Source organism: Gorilla gorilla, chromosome 7 (genome assembly GCF_029281585.2).
Source record: "Gorilla gorilla gorilla isolate KB3781 chromosome 7, NHGRI_mGorGor1-v2.1_pri, whole genome shotgun sequence".
Lineage (NCBI taxonomy): Eukaryota > Metazoa > Chordata > Mammalia > Primates > Hominidae > Gorilla > Gorilla gorilla.
Window position 1 is genome coordinate 68,070,654 of NC_073231.2, and position 27,164 is coordinate 68,097,817.

At 40.8% G+C, this 27,164-nt stretch overlaps 1 protein-coding gene across 6 annotated transcripts in view; it reads left to right on the plus strand.

The window, feature by feature from the left end:
* Positions 1–1,117: 1,117 nt before the first annotated feature.
* RB1CC1 (RB1 inducible coiled-coil 1) overlaps positions 1,118–27,164 on the plus strand; it is an 88,958-nt gene continuing 62,911 nt past the window's right edge. For all 6 annotated transcript variants that reach the window (XM_019032475.4, XM_019032476.4, XM_055348775.2 and 3 more), the window contains exon 1: positions 1,118–1,553. The gene's annotated coding sequence lies outside the window, so the exon portion shown is untranslated. The remainder of the gene's footprint in view (positions 1,554–27,164) is intronic.

Below are 27,164 nucleotides of genomic sequence, written 5' to 3' on the forward strand. Positions count from 1 at the left end.
TCTTGCTGGGGTGGTGTAATAAAATTCCAGCTTAACCAATAAGTAAAATGGCTTGCCAGTGATGATAAAGACCAGATTTGTTTGGGATATGTAGCAGCACAAATTTAAAAGTAAATAAATAAAACAAGCCCATCTCAATCCTAACTTACAGATACTGGTCAGTGTGACTGAAAACTGAAATTGTTCATGCTAACCAACGTTTTTCAGTTTCCACCTAACATTTTGTTCAGTTTGGTGCCCTCTTGTGCCTCCTATTTTTACAAACACAACTCAGAATTCCTGATGACTTTAGAGAAGGCACCTCCAAGTTTTCACTCATACCAGATATTCCTGGATATAACAGGAATTTGAGAACTATTATGTAATTATTCTACGTGTAACATCTGCTCATCGGTTTTAATATTCAAGCCTCGTGGCTTCAAGTCATTGCCTGTAACTGATCATCTTCACAAATGCAAGAGTCCCCTGAAACTGTCTCCCAACCATTAGGGTGCTCATGCTAACCCCTAACCCACTAGACCCACTACAAGATTCAGTATTTGTAAAGCTGAAAACGTGGTTGTGGCGTTTACATTTTCATTCCGATCGGCCTAGGCTTCCCTCTCTTCTCTCTTGGATGTTTTCTTGCCTTACCTGGTCTGAGAAATGGTGCCGCCCCACCCTTGCAGAGTTAACAGGGGGACGCTTGCCAGCTGCGTGCAGTCCCGGCGGTCCGGATATGCGGGGAGGTGGCGGCAGGAACGCCTGGGCCAGGCGCTGGTACGTTATCCTGTTACAGACCTTGGCCTAGTCCGCAGGCTGCCCCTGGAGAGGCGACGGGGACACCAGACCCTCGATTGGCTCCGCTCCTCCGCGACAGGCTGGGGGGGACAAGCTCTCTTTCGCCTGGGGACGATCCAGTGTTTGGTGGGTCGACCTTAGTCAGGGCCTAGCTGTCGCAAAGAAGGTCAAATTCACCTTGGGAAAGTACGCACCGGGACGGCAGCTAGCACCATAACAGGCGGCCCCAGCGGAGTCTCCCAGGGTCAGGCCAGGACAGCCAACCTGCCCGGCAGGCCGAGAGCCGGAGGCGGGGCCGCCCCCTTCCCGGCAGGCTGCCGACTTCCGGACCTGCGTAGACGCCTCTCTGCGCCTCCAGGCGCGCCCCTCCCCCGGCAGGCCGTTTCCCGGCATGCGCCGCGGAGGAAGAGACGGAGTCGACAATAACAAACCAAGCCGCGGCGGTGTCCGCGGCCCTGCCGAGCCCTCGGCGTTGCCTCAGGATCCCCCAGTCGCCTGGGCCCCTCGGCTCTGACAGGCCGCGGCCTTCTGTCCCCCGGCCCCAGACCCAGAGCCGAGGGGCCTGCTCGCGTCCTTCTCCGCCCGGACCCCTCCCTGCCTCCTAGAGTTCGGGGCCGCGGCGGGCGGGCGCCCGGGACGCCGGCGGTTGTGTCGGCTTAGCGGTGCCGAATGGGCGGTTGGTAACCGCCGCCGAGGACTAGGCGGCGGCGGAAGATGGTGCCGGGGGTCGCTGGCTCTGCTGCTGCCGCCGGCGAAGGAGGAGGCGCTGCCGGGTAAGTGTCGCCGCCGCCCGCGTCCCCTTCCCCCATCTGGCACAGCGGTCGCGCGGCGGGCCCTGGCACGGTGGGCCGGGGTCGCGTGGTCCAGGGTTCCGATCGGCCTGAGCCCGGCCCACGCGCAGGTGTGTGCACGGGAGGGCCCCGGCGCCTCCCGCCCCGGCAGGTGTTGCCCACTGGCCGCTTTCCCGGCGCGACAGCCCCTGTGGAGACAAAAGCGGTTCGAGTCGACGCTCCACCAGGCTGCCGGAGGTGTGGGTCGGACTCTTGCTGCGGGGCTGCCTGCGGCTTCCTCGGCCGGAGCCTTGGGATCCCTCCCTCTGCGCTGCCGCTTAGCACCCGGCCTAGTTGCCGGAGTGGCCGAGGGCGAGGGACGTCCGAACCTCCCGAGACGCATCTTGACTTGTGCTCATCGCTGCCAGGGATCAGCCCTTAATTCTGTGTTGGACTCGAGAAACGGGAGAGTGGAGTTTGGCCGAGGCCGAACGAAGCTCACCGAATGGGAGGAACGGAGAGATGATGTCTTTGTCCCGACCCCAGAGTGCGAGGATCGGTATAAAGTTACTCCTAGGAATGACTCAGCCTGCGCCCGCCCCACGGATAGATTTGGGATGGGTGTGCACGCGGATTTCACAGCTTCCTTGGTAGAAACAAAAATACATTAACCAACAGTAGAAATAGCAGCTTCTGAATGGAATATCTCTATAGTTTCTTCCACCGCCTGTGCTGTGTTTACTGTTTATGGTTTCGTAATCTAGTCGTTTCCATCATGACTCTTTAAAGTGTGGTCATACCTTGAAGTAGTGTAGACTTGGCTGCCAAGGAAGACTCATGTGCTCACTGTTGATAAAGAGTCACGTTACTGCGAGACATTCAGCCAGATGGGAATGTTCTCAAGTCTGCTGCAAACATTTAAAGTGTACCTATTTGCTAACTATTTTATTGTGTAGTTTCTTAAGTTTTTGTGTTTTGGTGAAGCTTGTATGATTTATACATAAGTTTGGACAGTTAGCAATTTAGGAAGAGACTTACGTAGACTTAATTGTGTGTTTAATCAAGAATGTTATTACATTGTGATAGACGATAAAAAGAGGGTCCTTCCACTTCCGATCAGATAAAACTGTGAGAAACCAAGGAACTACTGAGGGAGGTGGCTGATTTTAGTTTTTGGATTATTGGATTTATAAGCAGACCATTGCTAGGAATGTGAAAATATGTTCGCTTTTTATATTTGTTGTAACAGAATAGGGCCCTAATGAAGATATTTTCTCAATAACGTTCCTGTCATGTCTTTTAATGTTTGTGATTGTGTTCAAAACCTGGATAAAGTTTTATGTCAGGGATGCTTTAGGCACATAATGCTTATGTTGAGAAACCTCTGTTGATGGAAAGTGGATATTGACGTAGTTCATATTTTTAAAGTAATTTTAGTCTATTTTGAACTTTTTACGGTAATCAAGATATGATTATTTATGTACCTAATCCTTTATATGTTTGTTATTGGACGACAGGGAAGACAATGAAGCGGTACTTTTGTCCCTGAGTTTTTTTTTTTTTTTTTGGCTCTTGCTGCCAAACACAAGATCAGGATGCATGGCGGATTTACTTTAGCAAATCAAGTTCATAAAGGCAGAGGACACAAGACTTTTGTTTTCGAAATTTTGAACCTAAATTTTGATTATGTTAGCCTGAGAAAAGTTTTTAGACTCTAATATTAACTTAAAATTTTATATCATACATTCAGCAAATATTTGAGCACCTACATGCTTTACTTTGCAGATGTGTATGTCTTATGAATATCTTTTTAAAAGAATGGCTGATAAAATTTTCTCATTCAGGTAATGATATTTTCTGACTCCAGTTACACTTTTCTTTTGTAGTAATACTGGCCTAAGACACTTTGAAAATGTAGCAGTCCCTTTCAACACACTTTCACGATTCTTTTATTATCTTTTTACCACTGTGAGGTTTTTGAACTAGTTACATGAGGAACATAAAAATGTTTAAGTAATTGTTCTTGAGTAGAGACGGGGTTTTACCATGTTGGCCAGGCTGGTCTTGAACTCCTGACCTCAGGTGAACTGCCTGCCTCGGACTCCCAAAGCCCGGCCACTGATTGCCTTTTGAATAAAGGCCCAAGAGAAGTAAGGGGTGTAAGTGTGTGACTCTCGAAAGGAATTTTTGGCGGAAGAAACAGTAAATGGAAAGGCTCTGATATACATGGCATATACCAAGAAAAATGAAGTTACTGAAGCTGGACTGGTATGAGAGAGGCGATAGTAATGGTAGATTGTGGGGCTCTACATATCCAGGTTTGGAAGTCATAGTAAGGAAACTAATGTGCTCTAACTCACAAAGGTCTACAGATGAATTCAAGTAAACCCAGCATGGCTGGAAAGCAGTTGAAGCCAAATTCACTCCATTTATTCCTGAAATGCTAATTGAACCCCTGCAGCATACTCTTTTAGCTTTAGCAATGCAACAGTGAACAAGAAAGACATATCTGTCTATGTATATATATTTATTTATAGGAAATGGGTAACCACTGGAAATTTTCATGGAGGTAAATGACAAACGCAGATTACTTTGAGGATGTAGAGTAGATAAAAGGCTAGCTAAGCCGATTGTATAGTGCTAGGTTGATGAGTTTTTGCTTAACTCACATAGATAAAAGGATGTAAAGATTACTTGTCTCTGATTATTTATTATGGACCAAATCAACTTAATTTGACTGTAAACTGTACCCCCATTGTTTAGGGTCCTGAGAGGATGGCATTTCTTTCTATCCCTTTGTAAAGTTACGGTTCTGTTGGATTACTTTTTGTAAGTGCAGTACTTGAATGCCTCCAAGTACCCTCTTTCCTTGGCTAATTTGTTTCTGCTTTCATAGCTGTTTAGTGAGTGCTTTGAGGATTGTGGAATAACAATCCTCGCCCATTTTTTTTCATCCATGATTTTTTTCCACCCGTCAGTTTGCTCTTTTGAACTCTCATATTTTATTGGCTTGTAATTGTGCTAGGAGATAAAAATAATTGTGATCCATTTCCTTTTTTTGTCACTGATTTGAGACTGTCCACTCATTTTTCCTTCACATTCCACACATTATACTTGTTCAGTAACTGTCCAGCATACCTGTTGAAATATTAATTCCATACCATATTATATTACAGTAATATAACGGCTTTTAGTAATTGTTTTACTGCAAATACCAGATTTGGGCAGGCTGGTTTAATAATTTGGTTATATGTTTATAGATAATCTTGGTTTAATAGAATGCAGCTAATTCTACATTTTCTTTTTTTTCCCCATTTTCCCTGTCTTATATAATTCTATATTTGCTATATAGATAATTTTGGTTTTACTGTTAGTTTCTGTTATAAAATAAAACACAACTGAAAATTTTCACTAAAATCATGCATTTTATGTAGTTTTTATAAACGATAGGGACACCAAAATGTGTAATGCATTTATATGTACTGATACAGAAAGATTTCTGTTATTTTATGCAGTTCAAGCAAAGTCCATAGTAGTATGTAGGGTGTCACCTCATTTTTATAAAACCATATTGCCTGAATATACACATATTTCCTGTACACCTAGGGGAAAAACCTGAAGGGTGTACTCCAAAGTGTTTTTCATTTTTGTTTTAAAAGTATTCCTGTTCTGCTATTTTTACCTCGTTTGCTGTCTTTGGGCACTACCTTTCTAAATGCTCGCTTCATTCTTTTGGCGAAGTTGCTTGTCTAGTTTGTAGACAAGGCGTATATTTAGGAAGTCTGAACTTTTATGAAAAAGGTTTTCTTTCAGGGAAATGTGAGGAAAATGCCTGACCTACTCATCTTTCATTCTTTTTCTTGGCAGAGAAGGGGTAGGATCAGATTAGAATACATCTGATTTGGGGAGACTGATGCCCAGTTTTCAGTCCCTGGGCAACCTAGACACTCCATTTGTGGTGGACATTATCTCCATTGATGCAGTAGCCCGTGACCTCTCAATGAGGGAGAATTGCTAATAATTGCAGTTTACAGAATTAGAGATCAGGCAAAATTATTTCCAATCATCTTTTCTCTGAAGCTTTTAGTCCACTTTAGGGTTATCTGAGTCTCATGTGTTCTATTCAGCTGGAAAGCATCTTGAAGATATTTGTATTCCAGGCACCTAGCAGTGTCTGGCTTATGTTTAGATGCCCCCAAAATAGTGGGTGAATAATGAATGTGTCCAGTTTTGAAGGTCAGAGATTGTCATTGGGGTGTCCCCCTTTCACCTTATCATATAAGGAAGCGAATTCTGTTTTGTTTGTTTGTTTTTGTTTTTTTAGGCTGAGTCTTACTTTGTCGCCCAGGCAGGCGACAGGCAATGGTGTGATCTAGGCTCACTACAACCACTGCCTCCTGGGCTCAGATGATCCTCCCACCTCAGCCTCCCAGTAGGTGGGATTACAGGCATGCACTACCACTGCCAACTAATTCTTGTATTCTTAGTAGAGACGGGGTTTCACCATGTTGCCCAGGCTGGTCTTGAACTCCTGGCCTGAAGTGAGCCACCCACCTCGGCCTCCCAAAGTGCTGAGATTACAGGCAGGAGCCACTGTATCTGGCCTAATTCTAAGTTTTGACTGTATTAGAATAGTTGACAGTAAGGCTGGGATAATTGACTTTATCATCATGATAATCTCTCAAGAGAAAATTGTAAATCTCCACTTGATAAGTTGGATAGATTTTAATGAGTATGTGAGATACTTTCTGGTTCTTTTCCTCAAATATGGATATATATGGGTTCAGTTGTTATTCCTGTACATCTGGAAACAAATGCAGTGGGATCAATATATTTTTATTTTTATTTATTTTTTTGAGTTGGAGTTTCACTCTTGTTGCCCAGGCTGGAGTGCAATGGCATGATCTCAGCTGACCGCAACCTCTGACTCCCGGGTTCAAGCGAGTCTCCTGCCTCAGCCTCCTGAGTAGCTGGGATTACAGGCATGTGCTACCACACTCAGATACTTTTGTGTTTTTAGTAGAAATGGGGTTTTTCCATGTTGGTCAGGCTGGTCTCAAACTCCCGACCTCAGGTGATCTGTCCGCCTCTGCCTCCCAAAGTGCTGGGTGGCATATAAAGTGGACTAAAAGCTTCAGAGAGAAAAGATGATTAGAAATAATTTTGCCTGATCCCTAGTTCTGTAAACTGCAGTTATTAGCAATTCTCCCTCATTGAGGGGTCACAGGCTACTGCATCAATGGAGATAATGTCCACCACCTTGTCGGATCAATATTTTTTAAAATACAGCTCTCTTCTCCCCTTCATTTATAGCTGACTGTATCCCAGGAGGATTTAGGAGGACCAGATGTCCTTATAATGAGAGACAGGTTTTTCCCCCCAGATAAGAGAATTCCTGCTACCTTATATTAACTACTTAAGAGTTGTGTAAATTCAGAGAAAGGAGAAAGAATACTATAGGCCACCTGTGATAAGGGAAGACTTCCCAGAAGTGGTAATAGGACAATACTTGGACTTTTATTTGTTTGTTTGTTTGTTTGTTTTTGAGACGAGTCTCGCTCTGTTGCCCAGGCTGGAGTGCAGTGGTGCCATCTCAACTTACTGCAAGCTCCACCTCCTGGGTTCACGCCATTCTCCCACCTCAGCCTCCCGAGCAGCTGGGACTACAGGCACCCGCCACCATGCCCGGCTAATTTTTTTGTATTTTTAGTAGAGACGGGGTTTCACTGTGTTAGCCAGGATGGTCTCGATCTCCTTACCTTGTGATCCACCCGCCTCAGCCTCCCAAAGTGCTGGGATTACAGGCGTGAGCCAGCGTGCCCGGCAATACTTTGACTTTTAAAGATGAGTAAAATTCAGATCAGCAAAGATGGGGGTATTTTACCTGGCAGGAGTATGTAAAGTGAGGGTATAGGTTTGTCATGTAAGGGAGTAGTTGATGATACTGCTACAAAAATAAACTGGGGTTAATTATGAAGTTCTTGAGTGCTGGAGTTTAATTAAAGTCATAATTGCCACCATTTTTAAAGCTTTTAGTATATTCCTAGCACCGTAAAGGACTCTAAAGTACATTATTGCTGTCCTTCTAATCTCTGTGAAAGGTATCGTTGCAATTTATAGATTGTCAGCTGATATGTAGAGGTTACCTGAGCCTCAGTGAGATAGATGGTATTCAAATACAAGTAAATTTTTTCCCTAAGTCTGCCATTTTTATGTTAATCTAGCCTATATCAAGTTGGCAAATTCACACGCTAAGAGGGGTGGGCAGATAGTACAATTAAGTGAAACTGTCTGAGTACTGAACCGGAGGTGACAAAGAGAGTGTAGCTGTAAAGAAACTACAGATTTGTGCCCTGCTGTAGGCAACAGTAAGGTGCTAGGGAAGATACTTGAGGGAAGCAGCCTGACTACCTTGGTTGTAACTGGTAGGGAGTATTTAGGAAGGATTGAAGCCAGATAGAGATTTAAAGACAGAGAGAAGAGGTTGCAGTTTCCTAAGTAAGGGTTATGTCATTGGAAAATGAGGGGTTGGATTAGAAAGGAAAAAAATGGGTAGGACTTGGACAGAAATAACTGAAGCCTGGTCCATTGTCACTTTGGAAAGTTTGTAAAAAAAAAAAAAAAAAAAGAAAGAAAGAAAAAGAAAAGAAAAATAACTGAAGTTTGGGGCAGTAGTAGAATGATAGCTTATTGACAGTGAATAAATTAGGGAACAGATTTAAAGGAAAAGCACCGAATTTAAATTTGGACATGTTAAGTTTGAGGTAACAGTAGGATTTCCAGCTGGAAATATGAAGCATCAGTTACTGCTAGCTCTAAACTCAGAACAGAGATCTGGATTAGTTAATAACAGTAATTGATGTTTGTATTTCACTTTATGGTTTGCATAACTTCCATATATGTATAGATTATTCGTTAGATCCTGACCACAACCCTGTGAGACAGGTACTTTTACTTTTTGTAATCAAATGAAAAAACTTGTTAGGTGAAGTCAGTTCAGGTCACATTGGGCCAGGACTTGAATATACTTCTTTTGATTCCAAATCTCATGTTCTTTTCACAGTTCTGTTCTCCCTCTTATGTTTACATAAAGATAACAATTGGGGCGTGGTGACTCATGCCTGTATTCCCAGAACTTTGGGAGGCTGAGGCAGACAGATAACTTGGGGTCAGGAGTTTGAGACCAGCCTGGCCAGCATGGCGAAACCCTGTCTCTACTAAAAATACAAAAAAAATTAGCTGGGTGTGGTGGTGGGTGCCTATAATCCCAGCTACTCTGGAGGCTGAGGAGAGAGAATCTCTCTCTCTCTTTTTTTTTTTTTGAAACGGAGGGAGTCTCGTTCTGTAGCCCAGGCTAGAGTGCAGTGGCGAGATCTCGGCTTACTGCAAGCTCCGCCTCCTGGGTTCACGCCATTCTCCTGCCTCAGCCTCCCGAGTAGCTGGGACTACAGGTGCCTGCTACCACGCCCGGCTAATTTTTTGTATTTTTAGTAGAGACGGGGTTTCACTGTGTTAGCCAGGATGGTCTCGATCTCCTGACCTCATGATCCGCCCGCCTCGGCCTCCCAAAGGAGAATCTCTTGAACCTGGGAGGCGGAGGCTACAACGAGCTGAAGGCTGCAGTGAGCAGAGATCGCACCACTGCACCCAGCCCCTAGGTGACTGAGTGAAACTCCATCTCAAAAAAAAGATAACAGTTGGAAGACTAAACATGAATGACCATTTAGGGAAGGCTATATTTAGAATGGGAGTGGGGCAGAACTCCCCTAGGACCTCAGATTGGGACTGAAATAGGGAAGGCAGGTGGGAATTTTTGTCTTGCTCTCTTGATGGGACTAACTCTTTTGGTGCAACAAATTCAGGTTCTTTATTTCTTTGTAATGTATAGGGTGTCATCTTTTTTTTTTTTTTAATGGATATAAGTGTTTTTCCCCTCTAATTATAAATGTGATCTTTAAAAGAACTGGGAGAAAGTGAAAGTCTGGCATCCAGAGATAGCCAGTGTTAAAAAGATTGCTATTAAATTGATCCAGACTTTTTAAGTGCTTGCATATACATATGTCCTCCTGCATTAGTTGTAAAAATAAAATCCACAAACAGAATCACATAATATATACTGTAAATTGCTTTTTGTACTGATCAATACGTATAGATCAAAACATTTTTAAATGTCTAAAATTTGATACCTTATAGGGTTGTGTAATAATTTATTATTTTTTTAGAGAGAGGATCTTGCTGGGTCACCCAGCCTGGAGTGCAGTGATGCCATCATAGCTCACTGTAGCCTCCAGCTCCCAGGCTCAAGCAAGCCATATCCTCCTGCCTCAACCTTCTGAGTAGCTAGGACTATAGGCATAATTTATTTAACCAACCTCCATTGATAGTTTTTAAATTCATCATTTTAAAAAGTGATGATATAATGAAAATCATTGCATATATATACCTTTGTACACTTGTTTCATTCTTTGCTCCCAGAAGTAGAATTGCTGGTTTGTACATTTTAAATTTTGATACATAGTGCCAGATTAAATTCCCTTAAAAGTTATACCAGTTTATATTTTTGTCAGAAATGTGCCAGTGGACCCACTGTTAATCTTGTCAACACTTAGCACTCATTTTAATCATCAGTAGTAATCTGAAGGGTAAAAAGCAGTACCTTGTTGATGTTTTAGTTCTCATTAGTGAATATGTACCTCCAGATAGTTTATTTTTCTTCATGCTATGGATAGCCATTTGTCATAATACCATTGCATGAAAAGTTGATCCTTTCTCCCCAATTTGAAATCCCACTATTATTGTATAGATACACAAGTGCAGGTATGCATGTATAAAGATCAATTTGGATCTGATCTGTTCAGTTTCATGCATTATGTTTATTAATGCACCATGATTCCTACTAACTTGTTAACTACCGTGTGAGTTATGAGTATGTTTGACATGTTTTGACAATTGTTCTGTCCTACGAAGTCTCAGTATATATGGTAGGCAGTTTATAGTAATTCTTAGTGGGTAGAAACTAAAGACTGTTTAAGCAGAGGGTCAAATAATTTAAGAAAATCTTGTGTCAGTTGTTGAGTTACTAACCTGTTACTTTTAATTTAGAATTGGCTTGTGTTAACTTGTATAGTATTAAATATGGTTTCATTTTATACAAGTTAAGAAGGACTTTATATAAAATGAGCATCAAGTCAAATTTTAGGAAATCGTGACTATTTGGTGAAAAGTAATACTTATGTACTAGGCTTATTTATATAAGGCTTATAAAGTTACTTTAAAATTCCTTGAATAGCAGTTGATTTCTATGCTTGTACCTTACTTAACAATTACATGCAATAACTTTAGTTCTAGATCATAGAGATTCAACCCATTTACAGGATTTAATGGACTTTACGTAAATTAGGGGGACATGTACATAATAAGCATTCCCAAAGTTGCAAGTTAATAAAAGAATTAGCTCCTTTTAATGATTGTTTTCTTAAAAGAAATCATTGGTTTATTAAGTTTATCCTCTTAAGTTTTAGTAATGTGATCAGTGAGGGTAAACTGTCAGTTTCTAGTTGGAACTTGATTTTACATATACTTTTGTGTTGGTTTTTTTTTTTTTAATGTCACCTTTGTGTGAATTCTTGTCCATTCTTTCTCAGTCTAACTTTTGCATACCTCTCTTCATATTAGTATTAATTGAACTTTTTGGAAGGCAGGTAATGTGCTTTTTATTACTCTTTGGCACTAGCACACAATAAGTTTCTTAAAATTAGTATTTGTTCAGTGTGTTAGACTCATGTTTAATGTATGATTTGACTATTTATAGAAGATCAGAAGAATAATCTGGTGCACCCCTTTATGTTTTAAGATGAGGAAACTGAGATTCAGAGAAATTGGATAACTCCTCAAATCACAGGAGTAAAGATGTGAAGCTAGGACTAAAAACCAGATCTCTTATTTCTTTACAAGTATTTTTTATTTCAGGGTGACCAAATATGTATTTGGTTACTGATGTCCCTTTTTGCTGAATGTTTTTTAACAATTGTGGCATACAAAGGAGAGAATTCAGTTTGATGGGATCATGTTATTTTGATAGCATATAGTAGTATGTAACATAAAGTATACAGTCTTGTGAATAAATAGCGACAGTGTTCCTGTGGATTCTCTTTGAGCAACTTTCTGATTTCACAGTTTTGGTTGCCGTAGTCCTTATCCATGGTTTTGACTGCAAACATTTATTGACTGTTTACTGTCTCTAGGTAGTATGTTAGGTATTGAGGTATAATATGTCATGACCAAAATTTTTTTTAGCCATTTGCAATACAGCTTGGGCGATGTAAGTTATTTGGCAAGTGGCAAAAAAGTGTAGCAGGGCATTTATTTATGTTCTGAATACCAACACTTACTTGAATAGTTGGAATTTGAAGTATGGGCTGTCAGTACTTCAGGAACAAGACCACTGACAGCCAGTACATTGAGGAAGACTTTACGACAGAATATTTGTGAATTCTTGGCTACATAATGGAAGCTGTGGAATGACATGAGTAGAGGCATGAAAATCCATTTATCCATGCACCTCATTTCAGGAGATCAGCCTAAATGGTATGGAGCTTCATGTAGGGACCCAAATAAAGGAAATAGTAGAGTGTCAGTCTAAGGAATTTATACTTGAGTAGAAGTTATGAAGCATTTTTAGTTTGGGGAGAAGTAAACATTAAAAGAATCTAAGATTATGTAGTTGGTGGTGTCATCTGAGATGGAATCTGCAGATAGTAGGTGCTCAGATAGGTAATTGTTAGAGCCCGATATGCAGTAGAAAGATCTGAATTAGATAGCTTAATGGGAATAAAGTGGAAGAGAGGATACACATACTTAGTAACTGTTTATGTGGAACCAAGGAGTACTTATTCATATATGATGTTAAAATATATTAAACCAAGTTGATTACTTTTCTTTTTTTTTTTTTTAATATAAGATACTGGGAACACATTGGCTGATAAAGAAACTGCTGAAAATTAGCTACCTGCATGTGATCTCTCTCTGTTACTAAGTTACTATTTGGATTCTGCTTTGTCATTTGCTTAGAGTACTGCTACTAGAACCCCAAGAGTACATTTGCTTATGAAACCCTGTTTATTCAACAGATGCTTTTGAGTGCTTTGTGTTATGTCACAGAGTTACTTCCTGTCCCTAGAGAACATTTTGGGAATATCTACTGTGATTTCTTTTTTTTTTTCTTCAACAGCCATATGAGGTAGGTATGATAGATATCCCCATTTACAGATTAGAGAATGGAAATTTAGACAGACGTGTATTGATGAAGAAAGTTGTTTTATTGTTTTATCTACATTTTTTTCTTCTTCTTTTCTTTTCTTTTTTTTTGAGATGGAGTCTCACTCTGCCAACCAGCTGGAATGCAGTGGCATGATCTCGGCTCACTGCAACCTCCACCTGCCGGGTGCGAGTGATCCTCCTGCCTCAGCCTCCTGAGTAGCTGGGATTACAGGCGAGAGCCAGCATGCCCAACTAACTTTTGTATTTTCAGTAGAGATGGGGTTTCACCATGTTGGCCAGGCAGTCTCGAACTCCTGACCTCAAGTGATCCACCTGCCTTGGCCTCCCAAAGTGCTGGAATTACAGGCATGAACCACTGTGCCTGGCCTGTTTTATCTACATTTCTTTCCCTGATAATAAAGTCATGCAGCTCATGGATCTTCTGGAGAAGATTCATTCAGTAGAATTTTATAACTTTGACTTAGATTACACTAAATTGGTCTATGTAGGTCATATGATATTTCTTTTAATAAGAGAACTTAAAACATTAGCATGAATAGGTATATTTTATTCATCCTGGTACCCATACAGAGTATTTAACTAATTTTATAAACCATACATTTCAATTAAAATCTGACCAGCTTTATTACATGACCACATAAAGATTAATAATCCAGGGTTGAAATAACAGCTCAAGATAGAAATAGATTGTTTTGGCTGTGCAAGGTGGCTCACGCCTGTAATCCTAGTGCTTTGGGAGGCTGAGGTGGGTGGATCACCTAAGGTCAAGAGTTCGAGACCAGCCTGGCCAACATTGTGAAACTCCATCTCTACTAAAAATACAAAAATGAGCTGGGCGTCGTGGCAGGTTCCTGTAATCCCAGCTACGTGGGAGGCTCAGGCAGGGAGAATTGCTTGAACCCGGGAGGCGGAGGTTGCAGTGAGCTGAGATTGTGCCACTGCACTCCAGCCTGGGTGACAGAGTGAGACTCCATCTCAAAAGAAAAAAAAAAAGTGATTTTTTTTTTTTTTCAAAGAAGACTTTAGTGGTATAGGAGCTAAGGTAAAGAAGAGAAAATTTGAGATCAAGCAGCTTTATCAAGAGATTTAAGTGACAGAAAAGTGATGATCTGGCCGAGCATGGTGAGTCACACCTGTAATCCCAGCACTTGGAGAAGCCAAGGTGGGAGGATCACTTGAGGGCTGGAATTCATGACCAGCCTGGGCAACATAGAGAGACCCCATCTCTTAAAGAAAAAGAAAAGAAGAAAAGGAAGTAATGATCCTTGTGAGCAAAAATAGGTCAGTATCCTCTTGTTTTGACTGGATCAGAGTGTTCAGGCAAAGCAGTAATCAAACTCCTTTTTCCATTTACTGTTGTTGTATAGATCTGGTCCCTTGGCTGGGCACAGTGGCTGAAGCCTGTAATCTCAACACTTGGGGAGGCCGAGACAGGTGAATTACCTGAGGTCAGGAGTTTGAGACCAGCCTGGCCAACGTGCTGAAACCCTGTCTCTACTAAAAATTACAAAAAATTAGCTGGCGTGGTGGTGGGTGCGTGTAATCAAAGCTGCTCGGGAGGCTGAAGCAGGAGAATTCCTTGAACCCAGGAGGCGGAGGTTGCAGTGAGCTGAGATCACACCATTGCACTCTAGCCTGGGCAACAAGAGCAAAATTCCATCTCAAAAAAAAAAGAAGATCTGGTCCTTCACGCATTGTTATATACATAAGGTTGTACAGCCCTTTGAGAAAGAGACCAGTTATGTCTGTTTCCCTAAACAACTGGCTTGAGAGGCCAATTTATACAACTTACTTGTAGAATCTTTAGTAATTAGGCACTTTGGGTGTCACCTAGGTCAACCTCCCTCTTAATGCAGTGACAGGTCCAGGGAAATTCAATTCAAGTAAAGATTTCACGTTTCATGCCTGCAGTGGTTGTTGTTAAACATTGAGATTGAGAGTGTAGTCTGAGAATAAGAAAACCTTGAATATCCTTTATATTGGTTAGATGTTGGTGCAATTTGTTTTTGTGTATACATGTTTACTTATAGGAAACTGTAATTTTCATTATTGGCAATTGTTTCTGTGTCCCCTTTATTTAGTAAAGCATATTTAGTGTTTATGCCTTGCCATGGATACAGGGTGGTCATATCAGACATTGTTTGTATGTTCTGCTCATGTTAATGGATTGGCTGCAAATAAGATATGCCAGTGACCAATAAGATATGCTTAGTCCACACTTAATTAAGAACATGTTGCTGATTTTTCTTTTCTTTTTGTTTTTTCTAAAGATAGTCTTACTCTGTTGCCTAGGCTGGAGTGCTGTGGCACAGTCTCTGCTTGCTGCAGCCTCAACCTCCCAGGTTCAAGCCATCCTCCTGCCTCAGCGCCCCTACCCCACCCCCCCATAACTGGGACTACAGGTGTATGTCACCACACCTGGATAATTTTTGTATATTTGTAGATATGGAGTCTCACCATGTTGCCCAGGTTGGTCTGGAACTCTTGATCTCAAGCAATCCACCTGCCTTGTCCTCCCAAGGGTGCTGCCAATGCACCCAGCATGTTGCTGATTTTCTTTGAGACATAGTGGCAAAGAAAATTTTCTCAGCTCTGTCTTACCACAGTGAAAGACTGCCTTCAGAGTGTTTCAGTTACCTCTTCCCATCAATATGAGAAAAGATGAGTGTGAGGAATAGGTAGAGGGAAAAATTAAAGTTTTTTGTGTAGCATGAATTATGGGAGGGGATTATATAGGTAATTCTAGCATGCACATAGCTCTTGTATAGGCATTGTGCCAGTAGGTAGGTATTAGAGTAGACATGGTTCTTTATAGTAGCCTTTTATAAAATTGACTTGCTTTGGTGAAACAGCTCCTGGCATCATTCAGACATTTTTATCCTGTTGTGTGGGTGCAGAAACACGGGGATTGTTCTATAAGCTTTCTTTTGTTTTTGTGTGTGTATATATATATATATATATATTTTTTTTTTTTTTTTTTTTTTGAGACGGAGATTCACTGCAGTGCAGTGGCAGAATCTCGGCTCACTGCAACCTCTGCCTCCCGGGTTCAAGTGATTCTCCTGCCTCAGCCTCCCAGGTAGCTGGGATTACAGGCATGTGCCACCATGCCCAGCTAATTTTGTATTTTTTTTTTTTTTTTTCACTAGAGACAGGGTTTCACCATGTTGGCCAGGCTGGTCTTGAACTCCTGACCTCAAGTGATCCACCTGCCTTTCCCTTCCAAAGTGCTGGGATTACAGGCGTGAGCCACCATGCCCGGCTGTATTTTTATAATTCTTAATGGAAATCAAAAACATAGAAAGATAGGCAATAGAAGAATGAGCTATGATGTACCCATCATTTTGATTCAGTTATCATCACCTCATGGCCAATCTTGTTTTAGCTATACTTCCGTCTGCTTCTCATTCTCTTGTTACTTTAGACCTGTAAATTTTGAAGAACAGATATCCCCTACAGTAGCCCTGTGAGGAAGATGTTATCTCTACTTTTGAGATAAGAAAATTGAATGTTAGGATAAATTTGTTTTCTAAAATCACCCAGCTTGTAAGTGGCAGAATAAGAATTTTAACCAGGTCTGTTAAGTTCTTCCTCTGCAGTCAGTTGTTTTTCCTTCTGTTTAGGTCAGATTATAACCAAGGAGGGTGGTGTATTCTGACAGCAGCTAAATGTTTTACTGGAGTATTACCAATTCAGTACCTACAGACACTTGTTAATTGTTTTGGGTTAGGGTTAGCTTAGAGTTAGATTTTTTTCCTTTCCTCTGCATTATTTTTGACCATTTAAAAAATCATATTGAAGGCCGGGTGCGCTGGTTCATGCCTGTAATCCCAGCACTTTGGGAGGCTGAGGCAGACAGATCACCTGAGGTGAGGAGTTCCAGACCAGCCTAGCCAACATGGTGAAACCCTGCCTTACTAAAAATACAAAACAATTAGCTGGGCGTGGTGGCAGGCGCCTGTAGTCCCAGCTACTCCCGAGGCTGAGGCAGGAGAATCACTTGAATTCGAGAAGGGGAGGTTGCAGTTCACTCCAGCCTGGGCGACAGACCGAGGCTCTGTCTCCAAAAAAAAAAAAAAAACCATTACATATACAGTTTTTATTAATACTGTAAGCCTTATTAAAAGTTATTCTCTGGCCAGGCGCAGTGGCTCACGCCTGTAATCCCAGCACTTTGGGAGGCTGAGGCGGGCGGATCACGAGGTCGGAGATCAAGACCATCCTGGCTAACACAGTGAAACCCCGTCTCTACTAAAAAATACAAAAAATTAGCTGGGCGTGGTGGCGGGCGCCTGTAGTCCCAGCTACTCGGGAGGCTGAGGCGAGAGAATGGCGTGAACCCGGGAGGCGGAGCTTCCGGTGAGCCAAGATGGCGCCACTGTACTCCAGCCTGGGCGACAGAGCGAGACTCCGTGTAAAAAAAAAAAAGTTATTCTCTCATATTTTAAAATTTCTATTCAAGACAACCCTGGGCAACATGGAGAAACGCCGTCTCTACAAAAAAATACAAAAAATTAGCTGGGCATGGTAATGCATGCCTATAGTCCCAGTTACTTGAGAGGCTTAAGTGGGAGGATTGCTTGAGCCGGGGAGGTTGTGAGGTTGCTGTGAGCTGTGATCCCGCCACTATACTCTAGCCTGGGTGACAGGACGAGATCCTGTCTTAAAAAATGTATAAATAAATCAAATTTTAAATTTTTATCCATAACATTTTAAATCCTGTCTTAAAATATGAATAATAAAAGTATGGGTAGACAAATATTTGTTACTAATAAATGTAGGAAAGTGTCTTGTGTATGCTTTAACTATATTTCAAATTTTTTCCCTAAAATTGATTTCATGGTACAGTTATTGGCTTAAGGAAATGTGATTTTATAAAACCTTTGCTTACCTATCTCTACAAACACAAGTTGCTTTCCAGAAACATCATAATTATTTAAAGTACATTCTGACCTGTAATATGAATGTTGAATGTGATTAAAATAGTACATTTTCTAGTGTTTTATTATGGAAATTTGCAAACATATACAAAAGTAGAGAGAATGTTACAGTGAACCTAATATAGCCATCTCACTTGCTTTAATAACTACCAACATTTTGCCAATCTCACCTTTCTACTGCCCAGCTAATTCTGTTCTTTCCTTCCAGCCTTCCTTCCTTCGCTTATTTTTGCTAGACTAGTTTAAAGCAAGACTCAGGCATCATTTTACACACTAATTTTTCAGAGTTCATTTTCTGTTACTACAATGCCATTATCATCCAAACAAAAGTAATTCTAATTCTTTAGTATAATCCGATACCCTGTCCATATTTAGATTTGCACATTTATCCCAAAAATGTTTTTATACAGTTGTTTTAAGTCAGGATCCAGGATCCGAACAAGTTCACACATGGCATTTGTTTATTTTGTCTCGTCCATCTTTTTTAGCTTATAAAAAGTCTTCTTTTTTTTTTTAGAAACCATTTGTTGAAGAAACAGAGTCATTGTTCTGTGGAATGCTTATTCTGAATTTAGCTGATTCATCATAATGTTTGTCTTTTTCTTTATACTCCATATTTCCTAGAAACTGGAAACCGTAGGTACATATAGATGCTTGATTAAATTCAGGTTTACTTTTTCAGAGGTGGTCTGGGGTGGCAAGAAAACTTTATACTTGGGCTGTGTCCAGTTGAATCGCTGTTAGCTGGAGGTTTTCCATATAAATGGACAGAAATACGTATCTTTTTTGTTTTGTTTTGTTTTTTGTTTTGAGACGGTCTCTCTCCCTTGCCCAGGCTGGAGTACAGTGGTGTGATCTTGGCTCACTGCATCCTCCACCCCCCAGGCTGAAACAATTCTCCCACCTCAGCCCCGCAAGTAGCTGGGAATACAGGTGTGCACCATCATGCCTGGCTAATTTTTGTATATTTTGTAGAGACAGGGTTTTGCCATGTTACCCAGGCTGGTCTTGAACTCCTGAGCTCAAGTGATCAGCCTGCCTAGGCCTCCCAAAGTGCTGGAATTACAGGCTTGAGCCACTGTGCCCAGCTATCCAAAATACATTTCATATAGGAAAGACAGTGCTTAATTTCTTTGCTTTTTAAGTTTTTATCATGGGTTCTATCTTAGCTCACTGAGGTTTTTTGTTTTTGTTTTTTTGAGTATCATTATGCAACATGGATTTTTATGGGTTTTTGCCATTCAGTTACTTGTACTCATTCTTTTGATGCTCAGACTGTCCCATCATAGCCAGTAGAAGCCTTTTAAAGTTGTTTTCCTTGCCTTTTTGACCTAATCTCTTTAGTCTTTGTTAGCTGTCTTGCTTTATGGCATATTAAGATGTTCCAGGCTTATGTGATTGGTACATTTTCTACTTTAGACATTTAGCATTAGCCACTTCTCCAAAGGTTCTTTCTAGAAACCATAGTAGGCCGGGCGTGGTGGCTCACACCTGTAATCCCAGCACTTTGGGAGGCCAAGGCGGGTGGATCATGAGGTCAGGAGTTCGAGACCATCCTGGCCAACATGGAGAAACTCTGTCTCTCTAAAAATACAAAAATTAGCCGGGCGTGGTGGTGGGTGCCTGTAATCCCAGCTACTTGGGAGGCTGAGGCAGGAGAATCGCTTGAACCCAGGAGGCAGAGGTTGCAGTGAGCCGAGATTGTGCCATTGCACTCCAGTCTGGGTGACAAGAGCAAGACTCTGTCTGAAAAACAAAACAAAAAAACCATAGTATGAGTGTGTAATGAGGTTAGCCAACTCTACAGTTAGAAGGAACAGTCCCACAAAACTGCCCTCATTTCAGATACTAGTGGCAAGTTTGGCGGTGCCCAGAACCCACCCTCACTTCAAACCAGCTGACTACAAACTCACAGGTTTCCCATATCCACCCTCTCTTTGGAGAATTCACTGGAACAGGTCAGGGAACAAAGGAAAGCACTATACTCACAATTACACTTTTATTAGAAGCATACAAAAATTAAAATCAGGCAAAAGAAAATAGGCAGAGAGCAGAATCTGGAAGGGGTCCAAACTCAGAGCTTCTGGCCATCATTGCTGGTGGAGTCATAGACAGCGTTACCTTCTCTTGGCCACAACGCGTGACAATATACACAGAGTATTGCTCACTAGGGAAGCTCACCTGAGTCTTTGGTGTCCAGAGTTTTTATTAGGGCTTGATCCTGTACTGTCCACATGACTGACCTCTAGTCTCTAGCCCTTTCTGGAGGTCAGACCAATGTCTTTAGTCAGTAGTTCCTCTGGAGGTCAGAACTTAACTGATATATGAGTCACGTTGCTACACTGACGTGACTGAAGCCCTAAGGCAAACAAACACAGTTCTATCTGTCAGGATATTACAGGGGCCTAGAGATCACCTCCCAGTAGCGAAGGGCAAAGGCCAGACCTTTCTTTGGTTAATGTTAATTTTTCACTGCCTGTTGTGCTGTGGGTACTTCTGGCTCTAGGTCTGTCAATGCCTTTTTTTCAGTGGAGCTATGGAATAAATGTTTTATGGAAAGAGAAAAATTCTTGTTTATACTAGTATTTCTAAAGTACTTTTTACTTCTTTATACATTTTATTTCTTTTCTCTTGGGTTTAAAACCTTGGAATCTTAGGTCTAAAATCTTGCTTGCTTGGTAGGTGAAAAATACTGTCTTCTTTTTAGATTTGTATTTCTTTGATTACTGAAGAGGCCTCAAATATTTTCCACATTTGTTAACCACTTGATAACCTACTCATGCCCTTTGCCTATTTATCTATTGTGAGTCTTTGTGATTTTCTTATTAATTTATAGAAACTCCTACTAAAAAGCTAATAGTAATCCTTAGTCACTTGTTATTGTCATTTTCGCCAGTAATCACATCTTTGGATATTTGAATTAAATGATGGGTGGCAGGTATGGAAAATAACTTCTTCTTTTTGGTTTTCTACCCTTTCCTCTCCCACTAAGCTAGAATACCAGTCATTCTGTCATCAGTCCTGGGTCTATCATCTGTTAGAAAGAAAACTGGGAAATTGGGCTTGTCTCTGGGCAGGACTTCTTTGTATTGTTGCTGTCACTTCCATATGATGGAAGTGCCGCTTACCAGGAGGTTCAGTCCTTCACTAGTAGATGCCTGGTATTAACTAAAGTATGTGCAGCTCTCACTGAAGTGGCTGTAGTTGCTTAAGCTTTGGTGGAAGAGGCACACACTTTCTCTCTAAAGGACCAGATAGTTAAGTATTTCAGGCTTTACTCTCCAAGAGGCAAAATTGAGGCTATGATGTATAGATGTTTAATGTAATAAGAGAGAAAACTCCTGCTGCGTCCCGTTTGTCCGGGATGAGCCATCCAGGATGGTGGGCATATTTTGTGCCCAGTTGGCATCAGTTCGAGACTATCTCCGGATCCACAGGGGACTACCCGGGGGGGATGAGCCTGGGAGTAGAGGCCAACACCATGTTATTTTCTGCTTTGAAAGCAGATCCTGAATCACCCTCCTCTTCTTCCTGAAAGCCTGGTGGGAGACCATGTGACCTGTTGGGTCTTCCACTCTAGAGCCAAGATTATACTCCTCACTGCCCTGCAGTTGCCAGCAGTAGGGTGGAGTTCCCTATTTGAAGGTGGCCCCAGTGTGTGCCCTGGGAGTGAAGTGTGTAAGGATGCAGAGGGGTAGCTGTCTGTGTTAAACACTCAGCTCTGTTCTTGGCTACGATAGGTAGGTTCTCCTCTATATGTTTCTTTAGCTGTGAAGTGTTCAGTATGCACATTTCTAGAGAATTCCACACTGCCAGGATGACCAGGTATGGAAAAATTTCTCTCTACTACATGCCAAGATCACCTTTTCTTTTCTTAAATTTTAAGTTAAAGGGTACATGTGCGGGATATATGGGTTTGTTACATAGGTAAACATGTGCCATGGTGGTTTGCTGCACAGATTATCCCATCACCTAAGTATTAAGCCCAGCATCCATTAGCTATTCTTCCTGATGCTGTCCCTCCTCCCACCCTTCACCCTCTGACAGGCCCCAGTGAGTGTTGTTTCCCCATCCTACCCCCGTGTGTCTATATGTTCTCATCTGTAACAGGATTGCTGGGTTAAATGGTATTTCTGCCTCAAGGTCTTTGAGGAATCGCCACACTGTCTTCCACAATGGTTGAACTAATTTACACTCCCACCAACAGTGTAAAAGCATTCCTTTTTCTCCACAACCTTGCCAGCATCTGTCTTTTTCTTTGACTTTTTAATAATATCCATTCTGACTGGTGTAAGATGATATATCATTATGGTTTTGCTTTACATTTCTCTAATGATCTTTGATGTTGAGCTTTTTTTTCATGTTTGTTGGCTACATGTATGTTTTCTTTTTCTTGTAAATTTGTTTAAGTTCCTTGAAGATGCTGGATATTAGACCTTTGTCAGATGGATAGATTGCAAAAATTTTCTTCCATCCCGTAGGTTGTCTGTTCACTCTGATGGTAGTTTGTTTTGCTGTGCAGAAGCTCTTTAGTTTAATTAGATTCCATTTGTCAATTTTTGCTTTTGTTGCAATTGCTTTTGGCTTTTTTGTCATGAAATCTTTGCTGTGCCTATGTCCTGAATGGTATTGCCTAGGTATTCTTCTAGGGTTTCATAGTTTTGGGTTTTACATTTAAGTCTTTAATCCATCTTGAGTTGATTTTTGTATGTGGTGTAAGGAAGGGATTCCGTTTCAGTTTTCTGCATATGGCTAGCCAAGACTCCAAGCACCGTTTATTAAATAGGGAATCCTTTCCCCATTGCTTGTTTCTGTCAGGTTGGTGGAAGATCAGGTGGTTGTAGGTGAAGATCACCTTTTCATTTATGGACACAAGGAAATCTTGTTCTCTCAGGATCTGGGTCCATGCCATTTCTTGGATGATGACATTGCTTTCCGTTGAAAACCTTACCTTGTCACATTTAAAGTGTTCTGTTATTCCACTCTTCTTCATGTTGAAAGAGGTTTTTTTTGTATTGTATTTAGTAAAGGAAATTTTTTAAATGGTCACATAAAGGAGAAAATCTGCAAGGGGAAAAAAGTGTTGGTATTTCTAAAGGAATAGTAAAGTCCCAAGTCATAGAATATGCTTACTACATGTAATCTTATGTAAGGGATTTTAATGTAGTGTGTTCATGTTCTTTTTTCCCCCGTGATCCAGCTATGGATTTTAAGTTTTTACAACTTTCTTTCTATGTGACTTCAGGAAATAACTTCTTTGAGCCATAGTTTTGTCATATGAATGATGCGGATAATTCTTAACCTCTGTCACTATAGGATTTGTGAGAATATCATATACTTCATACAGTTCTTACTCATGTTTCCAGTCAGTGGAAGCTATTGCTATGCCAACAGTATCATTATCTCTAAAGAATGAAAGCAAAGTGGAACTATGTATTTTGGAACTTCATGTTTGTTTTTACTTTAAAAAAAAGATTTTTTGTAGCTTTTTCCCCCCTGAAAGTAGGTATCATGGAGTTTTATATAAATATAAAATTTTCATGTTGCCCACTATGATATTAAAATTCATGAGAGCAGACAGTTTTATTATTTTGTATTTTATTCCCAAAGTTAAGAAAATGCCTGGTACCTAACTAGATTCTCAGGTGATATTTTTATTGAATGAATGAATTTATTGACCTGTGTTCACACCCCTGGCTAAGTTTACTTTTGTTTTGGTTTACTAAGTTTATTCCTTTAGACAAGTTTAATCTGAATTGTAATTTCTCATCTGCAAATGGAAACCCTAATGATATGAATGTATTACATGTAATGATAAATGAAGTCATGCATGTAAAGCTACTTAGCATAATGAGTGGTATACAGTGAATAACTCAATAAGTATTAGCAATGATTATGATTATGATTTTATGTGCCATTTACTTAGGACATGTGGAGGAAAGAAGAGCATTTGTGGCCGTGAAAGCAATGAGCGTCACATTTCCTCACAGGTTACCGGTACTGGTAGACCCATGGGAAATGATGCCTTGTGTTAGTAGTTGGATTCTTCTCTGCTGTTCTTGGGTAGACTTTTGGTAGCTGGCAGTTAGTGAGGATGTAGAGAGTGAAAATATTTAGAAGAGGCTTCTGATTAAAGATGCCAGTCTTAGGACTATACACAATGGATGAAAACATGGGAAAATGATATTGTCATTAACATCACTTAGGAGCTGTTAGAAATTTGTATACTGGAGTCAAATTTTAGGTTCTAGAGTCACAGTTATCAAAACTATCCTTGAAGTGGTTTAAATTAATTTTAACGTAAGTTCTGGAGCCAGTGTAATCAAAACTATCCTTAAAATCGTTTAAATTGTTCATCAAGTATGTAGACAAACTCATTCTCAAGTAGGTTTATTTCTTTCAGCTTTTTTTGGTCAGCATTGTTTATGATTATGGTTTCTTAGGGTGAGGTGTGTGCATGTCAAATGAAGAGATTAGTGTTTGTTTAAAGGCACACAGCTGCTACAGCTTATTGGAGTTTCCCTCAATTTGCTTTAAGTATCATGGAAGAGGAGAATGGAACGGAGGTCGTCTATACTCTTTAATGATTTCTAAAGCTTCTGATTGAAAGCAATGTATTGGCTGTAGATCATGCAAAGGAAAAGCTGAACTGTCCCATATTGGAAGAGATTAAATAGATATTATAGCTAAAAGCAATATGATGATCCTGAAATAAATCCTGGATCTGAGGGGGGGAAACTACAAAGGATATTATTGAGGCAGTAGTTTGAATATGGACTGTAGATTAGATAATAATAGTGCATCAGTGTTAAATTTTATGATTTGATAAATGTACTTTGGTTATGTAGGAGAAAATTCTTTCTGTTAGGTAAGACATTCTGAAGTATTTATGGATAAAGGGAAATTCTGTCTGCAAGTTACAGTAGTTCAGGAAAAAATATATCCCTGTGTGTATACGTATGTGGAGAGAGAGCATGTATGGAGTGTGCACTGACACAAGTGACAAATAGAACACAAGTGTTCACAGTTGGTGATCTGAGTAAGGGGGACGGGAGTTCTTTGTACTGTTCTTGTAATTTTTCTCTAACTGGAATTATATCAAAACAAAAGATAATATTCAAAGGAAAACGAGAAAACAAAAAACAATACAGTGATTATTATTGAAGATTTTGTGTTTAGTCTCACAAAAATGGTGTGTCTCCTTGTACTGCTTTACATCTTCTCAGTTCAGGCCTTTTCTTATCCCAAGAATACCGTTTAAATGTAACCCACATAGAGGCCTCCTTTGATCACGTAAATCTAAAGTAAGTCGTTCTTCCTACCCACTCTTTTCTTTTGTGCGTTTATTACAGCTTATATCATGTTTGCTTTGTTCTTGTTTAATGCTGCTTTCTCCTTCAAGACTGAACTCCATGAGGACAAAGATTATGTCTGTTTTTTTCCCCACAGAATACCCAGTCCTGGCACATAATATCAATACACGTGTTTTGGATTTGGATGAATGAATGAATGAATGAATATTCCTTCCACTTTAGTCAGCATCCCTTAGCTACCTAATCTCTGAGAAAACAAAATGCCTCCTTTTAAGCTGTAAGATAAAGCCTATGCTTTTGGATTTGGTATTCATTCACTCATTCATTCAGCAAATCTTTATTTAATACAGTCATCTGATTCATGTTTATCTCTAGCTTCCTTTTGTTAACGTCTCTCAGATCTGCATGACTTTTCTAGGTCTGCACCTTCTGGCCAGTCTTCTATCAATCTGTTAAGTGCCTTTCATAGTTCCCTGTCACTCTCCACATATTTCTTAGAAAGTATCACATTTATGATAATTATGCCGACTTTCCCTGGCTGTAGATACTGCCTTTTTTTTTTCTTTTGAGAAAGAGTCTGGCTCTGTCACCTAGGCTGGAGTACAGTGGTACGATCCCAGCTCACTGCAACCTCCGCCTCCCAGTTCAAGCAATTCTCCTGAGTCTGGAAGAAGATGTGTGTGAGGCTAGGGCAGGTGGAAGGGGTGATCATAGCAGGCAGGGCAAATAGAATCCTAAGCATGGAAAACTGCCCCATGAAGACTCAGAGACTTTAGCAGCTCGATTTGTTTAGGGAGTTCAAGCAGTGTGATATTTGGGACTGATAAGTTGGGGGAGGGGTAGAGGATGAGGGTGAAAAGTTGTGGTGGAAAGGAAGAGCATATTATATTTGCTGTCTTAGGTGTTATTGTCATTTAATAAAGCATTTAGAATAGTTTCCTGGAATATAATGAATACAAAGTGGTAGCTGCTGCCCTAAAAGTCATAATCGTCTTGAGTTTTAAAGCAGCAGAAAAACTTGGATCAACCTACCTAGCATGTAGGAAGATTTCTTTGAAGGCAGCATGGAGGTTGACGGACTAGTGATTGAGGAAATCAGTGCAGGTTGAAAACAGGGCCTGATTTAAGGCAGTAGGGATAGAAATAGGGATATCGTGTCATTAAGTATTTAAATGTTAGAATTTACAGGACAGATTTGCTGATGTTCATATGTCTCTTAGGAGGAAGACAAATCTAGGATAATATGTGAGAGATTGGGTGAATCTAGACTTCATCAACAAAGAGAAATGAAAAATTAAAGCAAGGAGATTTAAGGAGCAGAGCTCAGTTTTAGAAACAGTAATGTTGAAGAAATGCATATAGGAGATTGATTTGGATTTGTTGAGTTTGAGAGGGATTGGATAGATAGTTTAGGAGAGATTTGGGAGTCAGCAATCAACAGTGGTGATAGCAGCAGCTATGGGAGTAAGTGAGCTCTACTACAAAGGTAAGGCAGCTGAGATCCCTCCCAAACTTTGGAGAGTTGACTTATCTGCCAAATACCACATTTTTTCTTTGACATCCTATTGGGGGAACCCGCCCCCAATGCTCTTCCTTTCCACCACAACTTTTCACCCTCATCCTCTACCCCTCCCCCAACTTATCAGTCCCAAATATCACACTGCTTGAACTCCCCTAAACAAATCGAGCTGCTAAAGTCTCTGAGTCTTCATGGGGCAGTTTTCCACGCTTAGGATTCTGTTTGCCCTGCCTGCTATGATCACCCCTTCCACCTGCCCTAGCCTCACACACATCTTCTTCCAGTTCTATTTTCCATTAGTGTCGGCCGGCTGAGAAATAAAGAGAGACAGTATAAATAGAGGAATTTTACAGCTGGGCCGCCGGGGGCGACATCACATATCGGTAGGACAGTGATGCCCGCATAAGCCTCAAAACCAGCAAGTTTTTATTAAGGGTTTCAAAAGGGGAGGGGGTGTAAGAACAGGGAGTAGATACAAGATCACATGCTTCAAAGGACAAAAAGCAGAACTAATAAGAGTCTAACAAAGATCACATGCTTCTGAGGGAACAGGACAAAAGAC